Genomic DNA, 20463 nt, shown 5'->3' on the forward strand with positions numbered 1-20463 from the left:
ATTGTTGAACATTCTCCAATATGGAACAAATTCCTTTTCCAAATATTTGATGGTGAGTCATTCTTTCCACTACTAAACTTTCATACAAAGACAAATCATATAGTGCAGTTATACACCTGTCAATCAGCTCTCCAGTCTTTTGGTCTCTTTGACTGAAATAAACTTTCTGTCAAAACATTTATTTTTAAGCCAAAGTATTTAGCAGGTGCAGGATTTTTTCCTTACAGTTTTCAGTCTCAGGCAGACCATCTGCTATAAAAAGTAATTGTTTTGTTCTGTTATTCACATTGATGCAAAACATATTTCTAATTTGTTCAATATATATGTATAGCTGTATGTATGTACTTGTATAAAAACACACTTTCTTCCACCTGAAGAAAAGTTGTGGCTGCAAATAGTTTCCAAGAAAAGATGAAAATATGCAGTAAATGGGCTGTGTCATAACACTGTTGTTTCCCCATAATGGAAATGTGCAGTTTTTGCTTGCTGGCTAGGCATTTTCACTGCTGTATTATCAAGTGGTGGCACCAAAGTAACAAGAAGATTACCAGAGAAGTGTCACCTAGAGCCAGAAGAATCTTTAATTCTTGCATAAGGTAGGCATTGTTTAGCAGAAAAAATATTTCTGCACAAGTGTCACGAGTGAAGCCTGTCTGAAAGTATTACTCAGGTAAGTGAGGCATTGTCTACACGTGCCCAGCATAAACTCATAAGGTGATTATGGTATGCACTGAGGAATATAAACCAAGCACAGGGAATTGTTGGGGACCGCATCTGACTTCCTCTAACGGTTTGGGTATACACAGAAAAGAAACAAAGAACCACAGTTGAATTCTTAATATCTTTACACCCAAGTAACACACTTAGGACAGTAGACCGGAAGATGATAGTGACCCAGGTAACAGTAGCCAATTGACTTTTGGTAGGGCGAAAATCAAAGAGATTATCCTAGGGCTATGTGATAAATGTGGCCATTGGCAGCTTATGCCAACCAGCTAAATTAGGAAGTAATAGAGAAAGCAGTGGCCCTTTGGGGGAACACCTCCCCAGATGCCTGACTCCCTGTGGATGACTAAGCTTGAGGTGGACTCAACACAGAGAGCCAGCTGCCAGCTGTGGTCCCCTTGCCCAGCTAGAGCGAGTGCCCTCCTTCGGGGTAAAGAGACAACCCTTCTAGCTTCTCTGTCCGTAAAGATCTTGGTCAGTGTCTACCCACAGACACAGCACATATTCTTGAGAGGGAAGGGTACGTGCCAGTGACTAAGCATCTTTTTGGGGCCTGGGGATGCGTCCTTGAGAGATTCCCCCCATGACGGCCCACTCTGAGTGGCAGGTTGGGTGATAGGCAGGGATGAAGTTGCCCGGAAGGGTGCTTCGTGGCTTTGGAGCGGAAGACAGCATTGCAAGAACATGTGTCACACCCATCATGGACTTAGTGGTGGGCAGGAGTAAAGAGGGGTTGGGGAAGGCCATTGCTGGGTATCAGGGTCAGAGTACCTCCCCACAGACTTGGGGCTTTTCTTTCACAGTCGGTCCGTCTCTGCCCCACAGCATGTCCTGCTTTGTTCTCAGCCTCCCCCTTGCAACGGGGCTTTGCGCTTCATGGCAGACTCAAGAGCGGTGGGTAGTGAGCTCTCCCAAACACTCTGCCCCAGCAGCGCCGCATGAGGGACGGACAAGCCCATCACTCAGGTCCACGGAGAGATGCTGGCACACAGAGCTTGTGGTTGTCCTGTCCATGCCAGCACAGCCTCACACCCATGGCTGCCGTCACATCGTTGCCCCTCCATTAATTCACCACTGCCAGTTCTGCTCCCTCCTCCCCTTGGCCCCCAAACTCCCCCCTGACCATGTGCTTACTCTTACTCGTTCTCTTACTCTGCACGTCTCAGATTCTTACTCAAAAAGCAAAACCACTTCCACACCCATGAGGGTTAATTTTCTCACTAAACCTGGCATCTATTTTTCAGATAAGTAAGATCAAGGTTTTCCAGATAAAGGAAGTTCTGGAAATGAGGCTCTCTTTCTGGATGTTACCAACCATTTGCTTTCCATAATTTAATCAAAGAAACCAATCTGAGACAGCCCTCAGGGAGGCGACTTACACAAGATAAGAAACCAGTTAAACATTTACATTTCCTTCATATATGCAGTGAAGTTCTTCACTTTATGAGATGTGTGATTTTGATATCCTTGTCTATGGTATTGTTGGCTGACAAGCACCACACTACTTAGGTGCCCAGTCTTGGTGAACCTCATTCATGAACACCTGATTCATGCAAGATATATGTAACTTAAGCAGTCAATCCAATTTTATCTCAATTTCTCCTGTGTAAATATCCATTTCATGTCCCATGGGGGTTGGACTAGATGACCATTAAAGGTCCCTTCCAACCTGTCCCAATCCAATGTCGGGGAAGGTTTCGATATGATCCCAAGAGCGAGATTAAAACACAAACAAGGTCAAATGCCATATACCCAAAAGAGTTTTTATTATCAAAAGTATAAAATAGTAGTGATAGGATAGAATGGAAGAAAAGGCAGAAATTAAGCAAGCAGTCAGGATAGAGTTGCAAGGATAGTCACCACCATGGATCCAGCGGCGTCCCGTTGGTCCTCAGTCTTCAATTCTTCGGTGGTGGGTGCACACCACAGCTTGTCTCCGCATTTTTTGATAGGGCATAGTTCGATGATGCATGCACATATGTACTGTTCACATACTGCGGGTTTCATGTATCACACAACCTTCGCATGATCAACACCAGAAACCAGTATCTTATCTCAAAGACTACAGTTTCCATGAGAATGGTAGTCTCCACATTCCTGCATGCTTTGCTGACTCCAGCCTGTTTCCTCCCCTGGATGCCTCAGTGGCCTGGTAATCCTCCTTATGGACAGAGGAGTGTCCTGCTTAAACAGGGCATCCCAGAGACAAATGGCTCGAGATAAATAGTTCACAGTTCAGTCTCTCACAGCAAACAATCCTTGAGATGAATGGCTTGAGACGACAGTCCAGTCTCTCTCACCTAACAATCTTTGAGACAAACAGCTCAAGGTAACAATTCAGTCTCTCACACAACCCAAATGATTGTATGAGTCTATGATTTGTACTGAAATAATTAGGTGCTCTGATATCACAGTAGCAAGTGATCTACAAACACCTTAGAAAACAGATACCATATTTAAAAAATTAATAAAGCCTTTTCCCATATTTATTACTTTCTGAATTTCAAAATCTATGAAAATAATTTTTGCTTTTTTAATGATATTTCAGTCATTACATGAACTAGTTCTCTACACACCTCTGGGCCTGTGAGAAAAACATGAAATGTGGTACCTAAATGGTGGTGTTATACTATTTCATTTAGTGTTGCAATAATACCTAGCTTCTTTGGTTTGTTTTTTTGAGGGGGGGAGGTGTTTGGGGCTTTTTTTGGTGCTAGAACATGAATACTAAATATTCTTTAGTTACATAGATATGCATAGATGATGATGTGCTGACACAGAAGTAATTCTGAATAACATAGACTCCAAATGACAATGTGGAAAGAATGGATAATCTTTACTAAACTTAAGTGGCTACGTCTGCACTCAGTTTACATGAGGACAAATAATGTAACATTGATAAATATCAACAGAACCTCTTGATTACTGATTTTTTTTTTAATAGCATGTGCAATTAGCAAGCAGAACTTTCAAGCAAGTAGAATATACAAGTCAGACATACTTTCTCTTGTCTTCCTTCTGCTGAATATTTCACATTCTCTTGTAGATATTCCATTTATCAGCTCACTATTGCTCAATTCACACATAACTCGAGCTGCAAAAATGCTGCCAGATGTTTTCTTCAAATATTTGTTTCAATTTTTAATTGATTATCTTTTATCCTGCAGACTGTGATTACATGATATTTGATAAAGTTGCAGGAGGAATATTCTCCCAGATAGTAACAATTTGAAAGAATTTTAGTGAATATTTATAGAAAACAATTTTTTAATTGATTAACATGAATATTTACATCACACATATGCTTTTTTATTATGTGGTCAACTAACAGAGCCTTTTGATGTGATTTATGTATCCAGTTAAAGAAATTCAGCTTTTCATGCTGACTGATCATTAAACTGTTTACTAGATGAGCTACAAGCAAAGGTTAATAATTTTATTATTAAATATAATAAAATACAGTTGTCCTTATGCTTGGAAAGTTTCCCTTGAATGATTCTACTGCAATTTAAGCCTATTGTTTCTTGTATAATCCATCACAGATACAGAAACCAGACTGCTGCCTTCCTTTTCGCAGCAGTTTTTCATGTATTTGAAGACCGTCACATTGTGTCTTCAGAATCTTTTCTAAAATAAACAACCTAAATTCATGTAATCTTTTCTAGTGCATATTTCCCTAGATTTCTATTCATGTATGTGTATAAATATACGTACATACATATATACAAATACATTATAAATAATAGCAATAAAATAATATCTATGAAATTAAAGAATACTTTCAATATCTTTAAATCCTATAGTATGTTACTAAAATACTGTAGTTGCCATCTTTTTAGCTAGAAAGGAGTGACAGGCAATCCTGTAATATTAAAAGGCTAGAAACATTAAATGATTAGCTCAAAATTAATTACCTGGATTCTTTAGAATAAATTCATTAAGCACATACTCATGGAAATAACGCTGTTTAAAATTATGTGCAATTCTTGTAGTTGTACAGCAAAAGAAATGGGATCTTGAAATGCTTTTCAAAACTCCTCACAATCTCACTGTCACCTTTACTCCTTTCCATTAACTGAGCAAGTCAAAACATAAACAAATTTAATTCAATTCTATTATTGTCATAGTCAGTTATTATGTTTGCTGCCAGAACTCTCATCCACCAGTTGTTTAATATTGTTTAAATCTTGCTTTACTGTAAGGACAAAGTCTGAACTGGCTACTCTTTATGGGGAAGCAAGAATGCTGGAAACACCCCTACTGCAGAATCCTGCTGGACAAGGCAGAAGTCAAGGGGGAAATCTGAGGCCGCACAGCTGAGCCCATACTATTACTTGTCTGAAAAAGAGCATTTCATGGCCCTGGTTATGTTGGCAATTGCTTAATGGGTGATAATCTTGCCAAATCCTTTATCTTGAAAAATCTTAATTTGGCAAACAGGACACTGAGTGGAACCAAAGCAATTTCCCATTTCTAGCTCTAAGCTGGGATTTACTAAAATGTTATAAAGAAACTGTGCTACTTCTCATGTACCTCTTGTGAGATACCTCTTATATGCCGTATTTCATCCTAACATGACTGGCCAAGACAGCTTAACATGCAAGGACTCCTAATGATCCATTGGTAATCCAATATTCAGCCTAGCATGAGGGAACACGTATTTGATAATCAAATACTATTAAAATGAAACAAGTCTTTGATAATCACAGTCATATACAATTTGCCTTTCACTAAAAATATTTTATTTTCTGGATAGCTGGTGCCATGCAAAGTAGAAAGGCTGTGTTCTTTGATAAGGAAATAGAAATTCAAAATAGATTGTTTTACTTATGTCCTTTAAAAGATGCTTTAGCATATTACCTTGCTGCATCCCAGGATAAATATATAAATAAACCCTCTACCTATTCTTTAAATGCACTGTTTTCATTATTATATTTTCTCAGTGTGATATAATATCTAGAGATTTCAATTTGCTCATTGCAAGTGAAATGTCTTTGAGGATGGTATCTGACAGAGGCACATCTGACTTGTATATTTATGTTACACTTGGATGCATTCCCTCTATCTTCCAGCAAAGAATGGAGTTGCAGCTGTTGCAGCTTGAAGTCTTGTAAATAAATCGTGTGGTGTGAACCACCTAGCATACCTCCTCTTGCCAAAGGAACAGCTTATTGTACTACCACAAATAGATCAAGCATCTCTGGAGAGGACATAGGTTTTCCTAAATGCTTGGAAGGCTTTTTTTTCTCACTCTGTGCCTTACTTCTTCCCACTGCCAACAATATATTTTACAAAAGAAGCCAACAACCAAACCCAAAAACAACTGGATAATTAAACTCTACAGTAACTCCAGGCTTTTGCAGATTGCACTTCTGTTGTGTTCATTTTGAGTATTATATCTCTTAGGGAATGCAGCAGAGATATATTTCTGTGTGATTTATACCTAATGCTCTGATATTCATTTGACATGCACTTCCAAGTTGTTCTTTCGGGCCATATTTTTAATGACTTCAAGAGCCACATGTTCTGGTAACCAAGTCTTTCTTACGTAAGCATACACTATAGAGTATGTAGGTCATATTTAAAATAAAAATACAAAACAGTGAAAAGGGGCATTTTTTTAATTTATTTTGTTTCTGGGAGTGCATATTTATTTTAAAAACATTAAAAAAAAACAACTGGTAAGTAAAAACAACATCAGAAAAGTGAACATAGCACCTTAGGACATAGATATATATTCTACTAAAATTCAAAAGTGTAAAGACAAAATTCTGCCCTAACTAAGTCAGATCAGTTTTCATTTAGGTCAATAGGCACTGTGAGTGAAGGTCTAAGGCAAAATTTGCTTCTAAATTTGTCTCTGTCCTACTAAGACCCAGTGAAACACAAGAGCTGTTCACATCAAGATGACCAAAACAAGTACCCCAGGATCTAGAATTAGTCATCTCTACTCCCCATCACAAACTACTTTTCCTTAGGGTTGCCTAATACATTATATATAATACATAGCTCACAGAACTGACAATGACCTACACAATCAATCATTACCATTTCCATTTTTATCTTGCTCACACAAGGAATAAAGAATGTTTTGCTTTCTCCTGGCTTTATATGAAGATCACTGAAATCTATGGAAGACTCCTGCCGACTTCAGCTGGAGCTGAATTGGCTCTGAATGAGCAACATTTGACATCAGAATAGCTTAATGTTGCACTAAAAGATAAGCTGTGGCTCACTGATCCTGGTGTTGCTTCTGTGCCAGAATCATTCCCAATTTAGGCCTGCTGCCAACAGTCCCCAATGCAGCAGACATGGAAAGGGAGAGGCAGGGTGTGGGAATACTTCCCAAGGAGTCCTTCCAGTGAATAAGTTGCAGAAGAACCATTGGGCTGGAAACATCCCCTTGAATCAGAGTAGCTCCAGAGAGCTCAGCAGAACTGGAGGAAGCAGGGAGTGGGTGGGTGGGCAGAAGAAAGAATGGGGGAAAAAAACTGTGAAAAGAGCTAACTGCTTCTATTGCTTCCATTAGCATGAGATATATCAGGTGGTGTGCTTTTTGTGGTGTCTGTATGTGAGATGTTTAACTCCTGCTACAAACAAAAAAGGTACAGCTTTTTAATTTGCCCTTTAGGTTTTCAGTGAAAACCATGACATTTATATGAATGTTAATTTATGTGTACAGATACAGATATTATTAGTCGTACTGTGGGCTTATGGTATGGAATCCCCCATTCCAAGATGCTTCCGACTTTTTTGGTATTTATTTCTCTGTGCCTCTGTTCAAATTTTCAGTCCTGGAGAAGTGACTTCTATTCATACTATTCATAGATGCTGCCTCATTTAAGTTTTCAGAAAAATAAGGTTTATACCTGTGAACCAAATTAGATTAAAAAAATAAAACCTGTGTTCAAAAAAGGGAAAAAATATTTTACATATTTTGGAAAAAATACTTGAAAACTTCTTAGTAATTTACTTTTCCTCTTTTCTCTTATTCTGAAAAATCTACCTAATTAATATAACTACATTCTTTTTAAGAAAACTACAGCTTGCATTTGCTCAGTAGAGACTTACTGAGTTTCAGAGGAAAATCAAGGAATTTTTTTTTTTGCACTCTACATATTCCACATGACACATGCAGTAGCTGGATTGGAGTTTTCTCAAAACTGCTATTTTTATTGCTCTGGTCTATAGGGTATCAGATAGGAAAATTAAAACTTTGGATCTGCAGTTTTAAACATTCTGCGTGGCCCACCAGCCCTAAGACTGTGATGCAGAGGTAACAAAATAAAGCCTTTGGTATATGGAGAAAATAAATACATGGAACCAGTGACCTAGGAGAGAGGTGGGGTGTGATTCAGTGGGAGCTGAAGATAACATGTGAGCCAAAACTCGAAGTGAGAAAAAGGATTTTAGTTCTAATATGAAACTTTAGTAAGAAGCTAGGCCTGAAACAAAGATAGGGGATAGAAAAAGAATTAATTCAGGGTCAGATGAAAGACAAGCAAAATGGTTAGTAAAGTTTCTTCTCCAGGACATAAAATACAGCTCTGGCCTAGTGAGGTTCAGTGTTCCTCTACAGCCAGCATGTTGGCTAATAACGTGTGTCTATTCTAACTTGTCTACAGAGAGAAAGAAAACGCACTAGTGATGTCAATTAGTTCATTAGCTCAAATCCCACAGGAATGTATTATAGGTCTACAGACTTAAATCTTTTATATGATCCATGCAACCACTAGCATTGATGCACTGTGTGCCATACAGCTAAACTCCTGGGGTTTGCAGTTTGTTCTTTAAGAGGTTAGAAAATCACAGACAAATAATCTGTGTTAAAAGTGTTCACATATTAAATAGCCATCATATTTCACGACATGCCAGCATTACCAGATCCTTATTTAGCTCCCTTGTATATGTTTCATGATACGGAATATAATTACAGTGATTATTTTTTCCTCTTTTATGCAACAGAACCCATTGTTATTTGATACACAGCATGCTCCTTCAACAGCGATGAAGCAAATGAAGGAGGTTGCTATCTCTAAGACCCCTCTGCTGTACAAGCTGGATGCTATACTAGTATCCTGGAGAACAGGACTCTAACTGCCATGAATTTCCTATGAAATGCTGGGCAGGATTCTCAAGCCAGACTTTTCTTTTCCCTCCTTCCTCTCAGTATAAACACACACACACTCACACACAGGCACTCTTTCCCTGTTCTCTCACAGTTATATGAGGCAGGCAGGCAGAGGCAAGCAGAATTGCTCAGGGAATGAAGGCAGTGAAACCAAGGAGGCAGTGCCTTAAAAAGCCTGTACGTAAAGTGTCTGCCTTTACCCTGATGTAAATATTCAGCATTCAAAAATAAAACTGAAATAAACAATGGCTGTGATCTGAATATAAATGATGGTATAGAGCAGATTCATTCTCTAAGCAGAATATGAAAATAATAAAACACACCTCATGTGCTTATTAATAATCGTGGAATTCTCAAATACAGTAGTGGAGAACAATATAAGAGAGTCCATGACTTCAGAAGAGAGTATTTTTGCTGTATAGAAGGTGAAGCTGACACTTAATAAAAGGACAATGTGAAATCTGAACAGCTGCCACTTAATTGCACACTATTTATACAGATTACTGAAAGAGGGCTTGGTCCTGTGAAAGGAATAACATGAGAAATATGCAAATGATTATACAGGGAGTATTTTTCAGTCTAGTACTGATCACAAAGTATGGAACCAGACTGGATTAGTAGGAAAATGCATCTGTTTCTTACTCTTCTATCAGGAGTCTATCTTTTCTCTTTTGACAGAAGAGTCAAATGTTGTGGCAAAGCCCTGCAGAAATTGAGGTCTTCCGCCTCTCCTCTCCTCTCCTCTCCTCTCCTCTCCTCTCCTCTCCTCTCCTCTCCTCTCCTCTCCTTTCATTGTAGTTATAAAAGTAGTGATTGCATAAAAAGAATTTCTTAAATGGGAATAGATTTTAAAAATGCTTTATGGCCTTAGGTTGCTTCTACTTCTCTTTGTTATGTTTGAAATAAGAAGAGACCGAGCAATAACAGGACCATTGGCTAGTCTAGCTTAAAGTGAAATAAAATTATCCTCATCATGCTATTGAAAGTAGGTTGACTCAGAACTCTGTGTACCTACTTCTCAAGCTATTGCAGGTTAATATATTAATTAACTCACGCATGACTTTCAGAGAAATCTATATTTCAATCAGGGTCCCTAGAGGGAAAAACATTTCAAAGTTACTGTGTGATTATAAAACCTTGAAAGTTTAACACTCCTTAAAATCATTCCTAATATCTAAAGTGGGGGGGAGTATGGTTTTCATTACCTGTCCCTGAGAACTTCAGGAAGGTAGATTGGATCAGGTCTTCGGCTCTGCTATAGAGCTGCTGAAGAGCTGGTTTAAAAGGAAACAAGCAGTAGATATTTATGTTTTATGTTTATATTTACTGTCCTAAAATGTTCTACCTTAATGTTATTTCAAAACTTTCTCAAAAAAACCCTTAAAGAACACCCAAAGTACTGCTGATATAGTACATAAATTTTAACCTAGGGTGAATAAAGAAAGATCCTCAATGATTCTCTTGGGAAATTCTTTTCAGACTATAGTGCATCCATTCTGCCTCCTTTCTTGAACTCTAAACGTAATTTAAGAAAAGGAAAATATGCTTCAAAACTATTGCTTCACACATTTCAGCATTTCCTTCACCTGTAGAGGATTTTAACTAGCAAGGCTGAATTAGAGATAAGTTTGTTATAATATAGTGAACCAAGTTTTCTCACCTTGTTATATGACTAGTTCTACTGACTTCAGTGTCTCACATATGATATGTATTATGTAGTTGTTTAATCAGCACTGAGCTGAAATGTGCTTGAATTTCTCAACCCACATTTTAGATTTGGGATTTGACATGATGACAATGATTCAGATTAATCTCCACTTTTTAAGAAGAAGATAGGGAAAGAATGGCTTTGATAAACAGTAGTGTAACTTGTATCTGAAAATGACTGTTCTAAAAACTTCTTTGGCATAAATCTGCAAAAATCAAGATAAGGATTAGGAAAGCAGTATGGAAAATTGATATGCAGTCTTAGAATAACTTTAAATCTCTGTAGTCCAGATATCATAATTTTATTCAACATTTAGCTAATGTTAAGTTCTCCCAGCAAAAGCTTTAGTGTGAAGGCTAAAGAAGTTAGTCAAATCTAATCCACTGTCTTTTCTTTGTGGAGATATTGGCTCCTAAGGAAAAATGATTTTGCAAACACAGTGTGTGATATGGTGTCTCATCTGAGATTCACATTTTGTTACAAAATGGGTCAAAGAAGCATTACACTTGCAGTATCTTCCTCTCATGCCATCCCCTGAGCATGCTTTGATATAGCAGAAAATGTCAGCTAGTAAGATTCACTATAAGATTTACTATGTAAATCTGTACTTATCAACAAACCATTCCGTAAGCAGTTTCCACATGAAATAAAGGTAGAGTAATTCATGTATGTATGAAGAGTTCCTTTTGCTGTGCTGTTTTAAGGGAATCATGTTACAGATTAACTGGGGAAGGTAGTGATGGTCAGGGCCACATGTTTTCCCATTTTTCTGCTTAAGTAGTTATTCAGTATCATGATCTCATAGATGTGGGAATAAGTAATAACTGTGTCTGTCTGACTGAAGGACTATATGTTGGCCACTTGAAACAACTATTGTAAATGTACTTGATTTTGTGACAGACAGTCATTTATTCATCTGAATGGCTATATGCACAGTTTTAGGACTTCAGTAAATAACATTTTGATTGTAATAAAGTAAGAGGGTGGTTCCAGGTGTTGACTCCTTGAATGTCATAGCTATTTAGACAACTACCTCTTCATAGAATCAGAGAATCACAGAGCAATTCAGGGTGGAAAAGACCTCAGGAAGTCTCTATTCCAACTCCCTGATTAAAGTAGGGTCAGCTCTCAGGTTGTTCAGGCTTTATCCAGTAAGTCTGGAATACCTCCAAGGATGGAGACTACACAGCATCGCTGGGCAGCCTGCTCCACTGTTTGACTGCCCTCATAGTGAAAAAGTTCTTTCTTATATGCATTTTGAGCCTTTTCTGTTTCAATTTATTTATGTTGTCTCTCATTCCATGAGATCTGTGGGCCACTGAAGAGCCTTCTTCCATCTTCTTAGTAGCCTCACTGTAGGTACTGTTGGGTCTTGCTACGTCCCCCCCAGAGCTGTGTCCAGGCTGAACTATCCCAGCTCCCTCAGCCTGTCCTCCCAAGGTAAGTGCTCCAGCTCCAGACTGTCTCAGTAGGCCTATGCTGAACAATCTGGGTTAGTAATGTCTTTCTTCTGTTCAATGCCCCCAAACTGGGTGCAGTATGAAGATATAGTCTAATGATTGCTGAGTAAAGGAGTGTAATCACTTCCCTTGAATGACAGACTGCACTTATGCTACTACAGCCTGGATTGCGTTTGCCTCTTTGCTGCCATGCTCCACTGCTGGCTCATGCACAGTTTGCTGTGCACCAGGAAGGCCAAAGGCTTTTCTGAAGAGCCAGAACTCCTCAGCCAGGAAGTCCCCAGCCTGTATCATTACAAGGGGTTCTTCATCTTTGAGTACAGGACTTCGGATATTCTTGTACGATATCACCAGGTTCCCGTTGGCTCATTCCCCCAGTCTGTCTGCAACCTTTTGGACCTGCCCGTAACATGTCATCCAAGTCTCCCCAGCCTGGTGTCACCTACAAACTTCATGAGCAAGCACTCTGTCACCTGATCACTGATAGAGACATTAAACAAGACATGCCCAGGAAAAGACCCATGTGGTAACCCATTTGTTAATGGGTTCCAGGTTCAGTATGACCCATTAATTGCTACCCTCTGAGTCCAAACATTCAAACAGATTTTCACCTATCTAATTATCTGCCCATCCAGACCACAATGACTAACCTCAGATACAACAACACTGTGGAGACAGTGTCAAAAGCCTTTTTAAAGTCAAGTGTCTTCCCTTATTCACAAAACCAGTCATTTTATTATGGAAGGCAATCAGGATGGTGAGGCATGATTGGTAGGTAAAGCCATATTAATGTTTCCTAGTCACCCTGTCCTTTGTGTGTCCTTAAACATGTTCTAGGACGACTCATTCTGTGATTTTTCCAGGCACCAAAATGAGGCTGATTGGCCTGTAGATCCCTGGATCATTCTCTTCATCTTTTCTGAAGATGGATGCCACACCTGCTTTTTTCTAGTTGCCAAGGTCCTCACCCCGTCTCCATGAATTTTCAAAGATGTTAGAGAGAAGCCTTGCAAGCACGTTGGCCAGTTCTCTCAACAAACCTCAATACAGCCCAGGTGGTCCCATGAACTTGTATGGGTTTAGCTCTCTCAAGTAATCTCTCACTTGATCATCACACACTTTGCTCGTTCTCCTCTTTCAACCCTTTCACTAAGCACAGACACCTGGGAGGACTTACTGATGAAGACTGGCAAAAAAGACATTGGGTACCTCAGCCCTATCTGTCTACTGTCACTAAATCATCCACTCCATCCAGCAACTGGCCAATATTTTCTTTGTTCAGCCTTTTGCTACTAATGCAGCAGTAGAAACTCTTCCTGATGTCCCTTGCAAGTCTCAGCTTGAGTTCAGTTTTGGCTTTCCATACACCATCCCTATATAGTGATGTTTCTGAATTCCACCTGCCCCTGCTTCCAGTTCCTCTATACTGTTCTTTTGCATTGACTGCTTATTGTGAGTTCCTAGTTTAGCCAAGTCAGTCTCCTGATATGTCTACTTGTCTCCCTGACAAGTAGACATACCTACTCACTGGGTGGGGTTGCTGTTGTGCCTGGAAGATACTGTCCTTAAAGACCTGCCAGCTTTTCCTGAATTCCTTTACCATTTCCCTTTTACCTTTCATTTTCCTTTTCCTTGAATAAGCTGAACTCTTGAAACCCTAAAGTTCAGGGTCTGTACTCTGCTACTTGCCTTCCTCACTCCCCCAGGATCTTGACTCCACTACAGCCAAGGCTTCCACTAAAAAACTTATTCCCAATCAGTTGCTCCTTGTTAGTGAATAGAGGATGCAGTTGTATGTCACCACCTGTTTGACCAGTTGTCCCCAACACCCTTCAGACATCTTCTTGACTGCTTGCATCTCATCATGTTGCCCTTCTAGCAGATGTCAAAGAGACCGAAGTCCCCACAAGAACTGGGGTCTGTGATGCAGATATTTCTTCAGCAGTTTAAAGGTTTCCTCCCCTCCCTTACACTAATCAGGTGGTCTGTAACAAGCTCTCACCATGATGTGACCTTTACTAGACTCTCCTTTGATCCTGACCCACAAGCTCTCAGCCAGTCTGTTGTCCATCCCACAAGAGATCTTCGTACATCCAAGCTGCTCCTTCACGTAAAGGACATACTCACCTCCTCATCTTCCTTGCCCATCATTCTTTATTCTCATCCATCATAGCACCCTAGCTATGTGAGCTGTCCCACCAGCTCTCAGTTATTCTGGTGATTTCACAGTTCTGTGACCTCATTAGAGTTCTAGTTCCTCCTGGATGTTTCCCAGACTGCAACAATTTACATACAGATGTTTGAGGTGGGCTTCCTTTCAACCTTTTCAATCATTCTGAAGTCTCTCTTGCTTGGATATCCCCACTCTTTGATTTCCATCTGTGTCCATTGTTTCCTCATTACCTGTGGGTTGTAATGTCTCACCCAAATGTTTTAGTGTAACACAGAATATGGGTGCAGATGTCAATTGTCAGTGCACTAAAATGTACAGGGCATATTTTGTAGTCAGAACAAAAAAATCCCCCAACTGTCTAAATTCCTTGGTAGCAATTAGGTGCCCTTGATATCTGGCAGCATCTGTGCTAATGCAGTCAAAGGCTGGACAGTAATATTTTAACCAATTAAATTGAAGAATTCCATTGTGCCTTAAAAGGTATTAGCCGCTATTATACTGCCTGTGGACTTGCCCATTCATGAGTTATTAATGTCACTGGAAAATTCCTATATTTCAATATTCTCTTATTCTAATATATTACTGTGAGGGATGAATAGGAATGAATGGTGAAAATAAAATGATAGCAGGAAATAAATAATTTATATCTGAATGTTAAATGTAGCAAAATGGGAGAGACACAGAATGTTTCATGTAAAGACAGAAAACAATGAAATCTCATTTTTTAGTACATGATATTTTGTCTGTTCCTCATAGGATAGAGAAGCAGTACATGGGAAAAATGAAAATGGCTGCCACTTTTTAATACACAGGTTGGAAAGGGTCAAAATAACAGCATACTCCAGCCTCTCACAGAAAAGAGAAAATATTAGCCTTCAAATACTTCACCCAAGTGACAGAACTTGTATTAACAAAAGGTGCTTTAATCTATTAGGCACCTCTGAATTTCATGCTCATTCTTACAGTCAATGGGAACTCAGATAAATTGGAAAAGTTAGGTAGCTATTGCACTCACTACAGCAAATGACAATGTAAATGAATATTATTCTTGCTAAGCACATGTTATTTAACAAGTGTTATAACAATTGCTCAAATATACAGTAGGCAAAAGTATTCTTTTACAATACTCTGTGATTTGTACTTTCAGAAAATGCCACTTCCAGAATGAAAAAGCATGCAGATGCACAACTGTGAAGACATTAGCTCCACCTGTCTTTCCTTTAAAAATACTCCTTTAAAAACTGTGTAAAGGAAAAACATCTTTCAGGTTCCTCTCCATGCTTGTCTCCCCTGACCCTTGCACTCATTTCCTCCACTTGACCGTGATCTTAATGCCATCACTAGCAAAAGTATTTTTCTTTTCCTCATTCTGTCCAAGGTCTGTTTGGATGCTAGCACCTTTAAACTAATTTTCCACTGTGCATGGATCTTTTCTCCAGAGTTAAACAGTTTCCCACTTTTTAGTCTCCAAAGACATTCAGTCAACATACATACAACAAAGACATACAACAACAGTGACTTTCCTTTTGGAGTATATTTCCTCTTGGGGCAATATAATCAGTCTTTTTCTTATACTATTCCCTGTTACAAATAGGAGGATATTTTAATCTCTCTTCTAAGCTACGATTATGTATCATGGAATCATAGAATCATAGAATACCAGGTTGGAAGGGACCTCAAGGATCATCTGGTCCAACCTTTCTTGGCATCTCAAGCCCTGAATATTGCTTTTAACTATAACATATTTACTCCTCACAAACCATCATGACATCAATCACATCATCATTCTTATGCAAAGGAAAATATATTTATATTTATAGTCATAATATTACCACATTTATTCTTATTATATTTATTCATAATTGAGGATTTCCTCCTCCTTCACAAGTAACTTCTTATACTCAGATCCTACGTGGCTCAATGTGTGATTGACATCAAATCATCATTGAACAGGCTTAAACCAGATCTCTTGGCTTATGCTAAGGAAAGAAACTCAAGAAATGTCACAGCCAATGTGGAGTTTCATCTGCTTTAAAATTCATTCAGTACTGATCAACTAATTATGTGAAAAAGCAGCTGGATTCATTATTTCATCCTTATTTAAGGAACCCTTTCTAATATCTTCAGTGTTCCTTGAAAAAATCTTACCTTTACTTAAGACTGATGATGTGGTGTCAGTAATACATACCTTTATCACTTTGTGATTAATCTATCAGCAATCGATATACCTAAGTCAACACATAAACAGAACAGTATATCTTAGAAAAACAAGATTTTTTCTCCGCTCCAGGTTTCTGTATTCTTTGTCAACTCTGAAAGCAGGGGCTTGTGATGTTTAAAGGATTATCTAAAGCTTCAAGATAAGATTCATGATCACTAATTCCATTCTTTATGATAAAATGTTCATTGGAAGGATAAAATAAACTATCAAAAGTTCAAACATGTAAGTTTAATGCACTTCAAATAAATGTAAAAGCTGATATTTCTTCAATCCACTTCTTTTGTACACAGTAGCATCTATATATAGAGTGTTTATATTATTTATTCTGATCTATGGTGAGAAAAAAAGGGCAGAAACAAAAATTTTCATCTTTTATCCATAGAAAGGATATCTAACAGATGAGTTAATATTTTATTTTAGATCACTGGTAGAATTCTCACTCTTATTCTTATTTTTATAGGAATCTTCTACTGGTACTCCATAATTTTTCCATTCAGAGTAAAACTTATTCTTCATCATCTACACCTGAAATTCCATGAATCAAATAATTTCCTATTATGATTTTGAAATATACCAAAAAATATTCATGTGGGATGCTGGTGAGAAATACACTGGTGAGCTTGGTCTCAAATTGGTGCGTTTTATGTTTCAAATGCTCATTTATACTTTATTTTCCACCATGGCAACATCCTTCCTGGTAAGTTTCATAATTCTAGCTTTTATGACTCAACTCTTGCATCTGTCATCTTGAATCATCAGAAATCATGATTCAATCAATCCCACTACTTCACAACTCTTTCAACATCAACTGCAATACACAGTTCATGAAGGTCCTTAATTTATGTGCTGAATATTTCTAACCAACTTTTTAACACTAATGATTCTATTACCATTTTTGTACTTTTTTGCTATCTTGATACTTCTGGAATGTAGACTTTATTCTCTGTAGTACCCTGTAATTTCACATATTGCTGTATATTTCTTCATTTTCCACTTTTAGTAGCAAATCTTTTACTTTTTTTGTCCTGTGTGCCTTTGTCTGCTGTTTTCTTGCTCTCATAGAATCATAGAATCATTTAGGTTGGAAAAGACCTTCAAGATCGTCGAGTCCAACCATCAACCATGCCCACTAAACCATGTCCTAAAGTACCCCGTCTACTTGGTTTTTGAATACCTCCAGGGATGGTGACTCAACCACTTCCCTGGGCAGCCTATTCCAATGTCTGACAACCCTCTTAGTAAAGAAATTTTTCCTAATATCTAACCTAAATCTCCCTTGCCGCAACTTGAGGCCATTTCCTCTCGTCCTATCTCCAGCCACCTGCCAGAAGAGACCAGCACCCACCTCACTACACCCTCCTGTCAGGTAGCTGTAGAGAGCGATCAGGTCTCCCCTCAGCCTCCTCTTCTCCAGACTAAACAGCCCCAGCTCCCTCAGCCGCTCCTCAGAAGACTTGTGCTCCAGGCCCCTCACCAACTTGGTTGCCCTTCTCTGGACATGCTCCAGCACCTCCATGTCTTAAAGCTCTCATCAGCTTTGACAGTGAAAGACTTCTTTAATTATAAGGTTCTTCTGTTTTCTGCTTTGTGTATTTTCATGTTCCTATAATTCTGTTCTATACTTCGTCTATAGTGTGTAAGGAAGCTATTATACAACATAAAGCTGTATTGCCATAAATAAAAGTAAAAAGTAAAAGGTTAACAGTGAAAAAGTTATGTCAGACACAGACCAGCAAAGAACTGAGCATTCACTGCATCAAAACATTTTTGCAAAAGATGAAAAGTATAATATCACCTCATCAGAAACTCAAAGAAGAATTAGTAGACTGTGGTTAAACAGACTGCTCTTTGCAGCCCTGATACACAAAGTTATTATAAAGTACTTCAAAAACTCAGAATGAAGAATTGCAAGGATACTTAAATAACATTTCTAACAGGAATTATTAAGGCAGCACAGAAAAGCAGACACAAAAGTAAATCTCTGTAAGCAAACACTTAGATAAGCTGACTAAAAACATTCCAAACAATTCCATGCAAGAAAGGGGAAGATAATAAACTAAATGTCAGAAAGATTATTGAAAACTAAAAATTAAGCATATGCAAACAAACAGATAACAGCATATTCCAAAATAGTAATCAGGCAATAGCAAGAAATAATTAGCTAATTAAAAAGAAAAAAAATTAAGTATTTTTGACAGTGAACATAATTAAAGAAAAAACATTTCACAAAGGGAATGAATTAAAGCTCTGAACAATCCCTGGAAAAACCAGGTCATATGCTTTAAATCTGCAGCTGCAAATTGGACAGTTCTTAAATAGCACATTTAAATAGAAACATTACTTGAAATGTGCAATTTTGTTTCTCCATATGCACAACAATATATATTGGAGATTTGTTGCAAGAATCCTTGTACAGGCAATGCTTCTAGTGGACTCAGTGAAAATTTGACTCATGAAAAGCTTGCTGGATGGTTTCTTTTGAATGTAAGGATTCATTATCACCCTGTGGTTTGTTCTGTCTTCTCCAGTGATAGCTGGGTCTCACAGGTAAGCCAGCTATGTGGCACCGAGCAATATTTTGTTCTGTTAACTGCTAGATGCTCACACATGTAGATGCTTGTAGACTGCTGCTAAGTTATGTAACAATACACACTGTGTCTACAAACTGGATGAGTAACTCCAAGAATAAGGTTCCTGTATACAGGCTCACACCAACAAATATCTGCTATTTTTGCAAATACTTTTTACAGTCAGTCTTGCAGAAAAATATTCCCCTCAATAATACTATTCTGTCAAATATTTAAACTCAAAGAAAATTAACATCAAATTCTGAACAAATATTGTTGATAAGGTTGGCCAACTGTGCTTGTTTCATGAAGTAGCTGATATACCTAGCACAACTCTTACTCTGGGCAGAGTTAGCTGTCTACTGTAGATATATTATTCTCAAGAACAGGGTTGGTATTTCAGTCTTTAAAATGTGAACTTGAGGAGTGAAAAAGATTCAGATATGACTTGAATGTCATCATTTCACATACTAAACTTGGATTTAAAAAGCTTATTTACTTGTGTGACCTCTCATCATTAGGTATCTTATTCACTAAATTTTCATTCCCCATTTTTGCAACCTTCAATTAAATTCCATTTGACATCATGGGAATGTCCTTCTTCTGAACTGTAGCATTTCTGTGATTTTATTATTATTATTATTTATTATTATCATCATCATCATCATCATCATCATCATCTTGTCAGTTTCACAAAGCAGCTCTTGCTACTTTGCAGCTGATACTAATTGTGTGGTAAAACCACTAAGAAGCATGGCATTGTTTTTGCTCAGTCCTTTGATGTTATAAAGAACAACTATGACAACTAGGTGTTCTTAAGCAAGAGGCAACAGGAGATAGGAAAGATTTAGATGATCTTTAAACATTATAAAACATTTCCTGAATTATTTTGTTCAAAAAAGAAAGAGAACGCCTAAATTTTTAGAGGAGATTTCAAAACATTTCCACCAAATTAATATTGTTAATTTCAACTTTTCCACTTACCCCCCCCCCCCCCCCAAAAAAAAAATAATCCTATTTTTCAGAGCAAGCTGCCTAGTTTGCTCTGAGGGATGTTGGTGGTAGGTCATAGGGATCATTTTACTTAAAATCTGGTTTTCTTTCAAAAAAGAGTTTGGTAGGAAAGTTTTAGCCAGACCTGTTTTACTTGCTAATTTCATACCAGGAGGTTATCTGCTTCTCTGTTCTCTGCTCTTTCTCAGGAGCCCATATGCACTCTGATCATCAGTCCTCACTTGGCTACATTAATTATTACAGGATTCAAAGAAAACAGGGAAAAGTGGCTTTATGCTGCATATTACGCTCATCCAGTTCTCATGGAGCTGGTGAAACCTCAGGCTTGTGTAGTTTGGAGCTTGTGTTGAAAAAAAAGCCAGCCTTCTTCAGACCTTTTAGTAACTCCCAAGTGGCATTTGCACACTTCAGAACAGTTGGAACATTTATACTCTGTTGTGTTGACAAATGTGTCTTAAATACT

The sequence above is a fragment of the Aquila chrysaetos genome, chromosome 2 (assembly GCF_900496995.4).
Source record: "Aquila chrysaetos chrysaetos chromosome 2, bAquChr1.4, whole genome shotgun sequence".
Lineage (NCBI taxonomy): Eukaryota > Metazoa > Chordata > Aves > Accipitriformes > Accipitridae > Aquila > Aquila chrysaetos.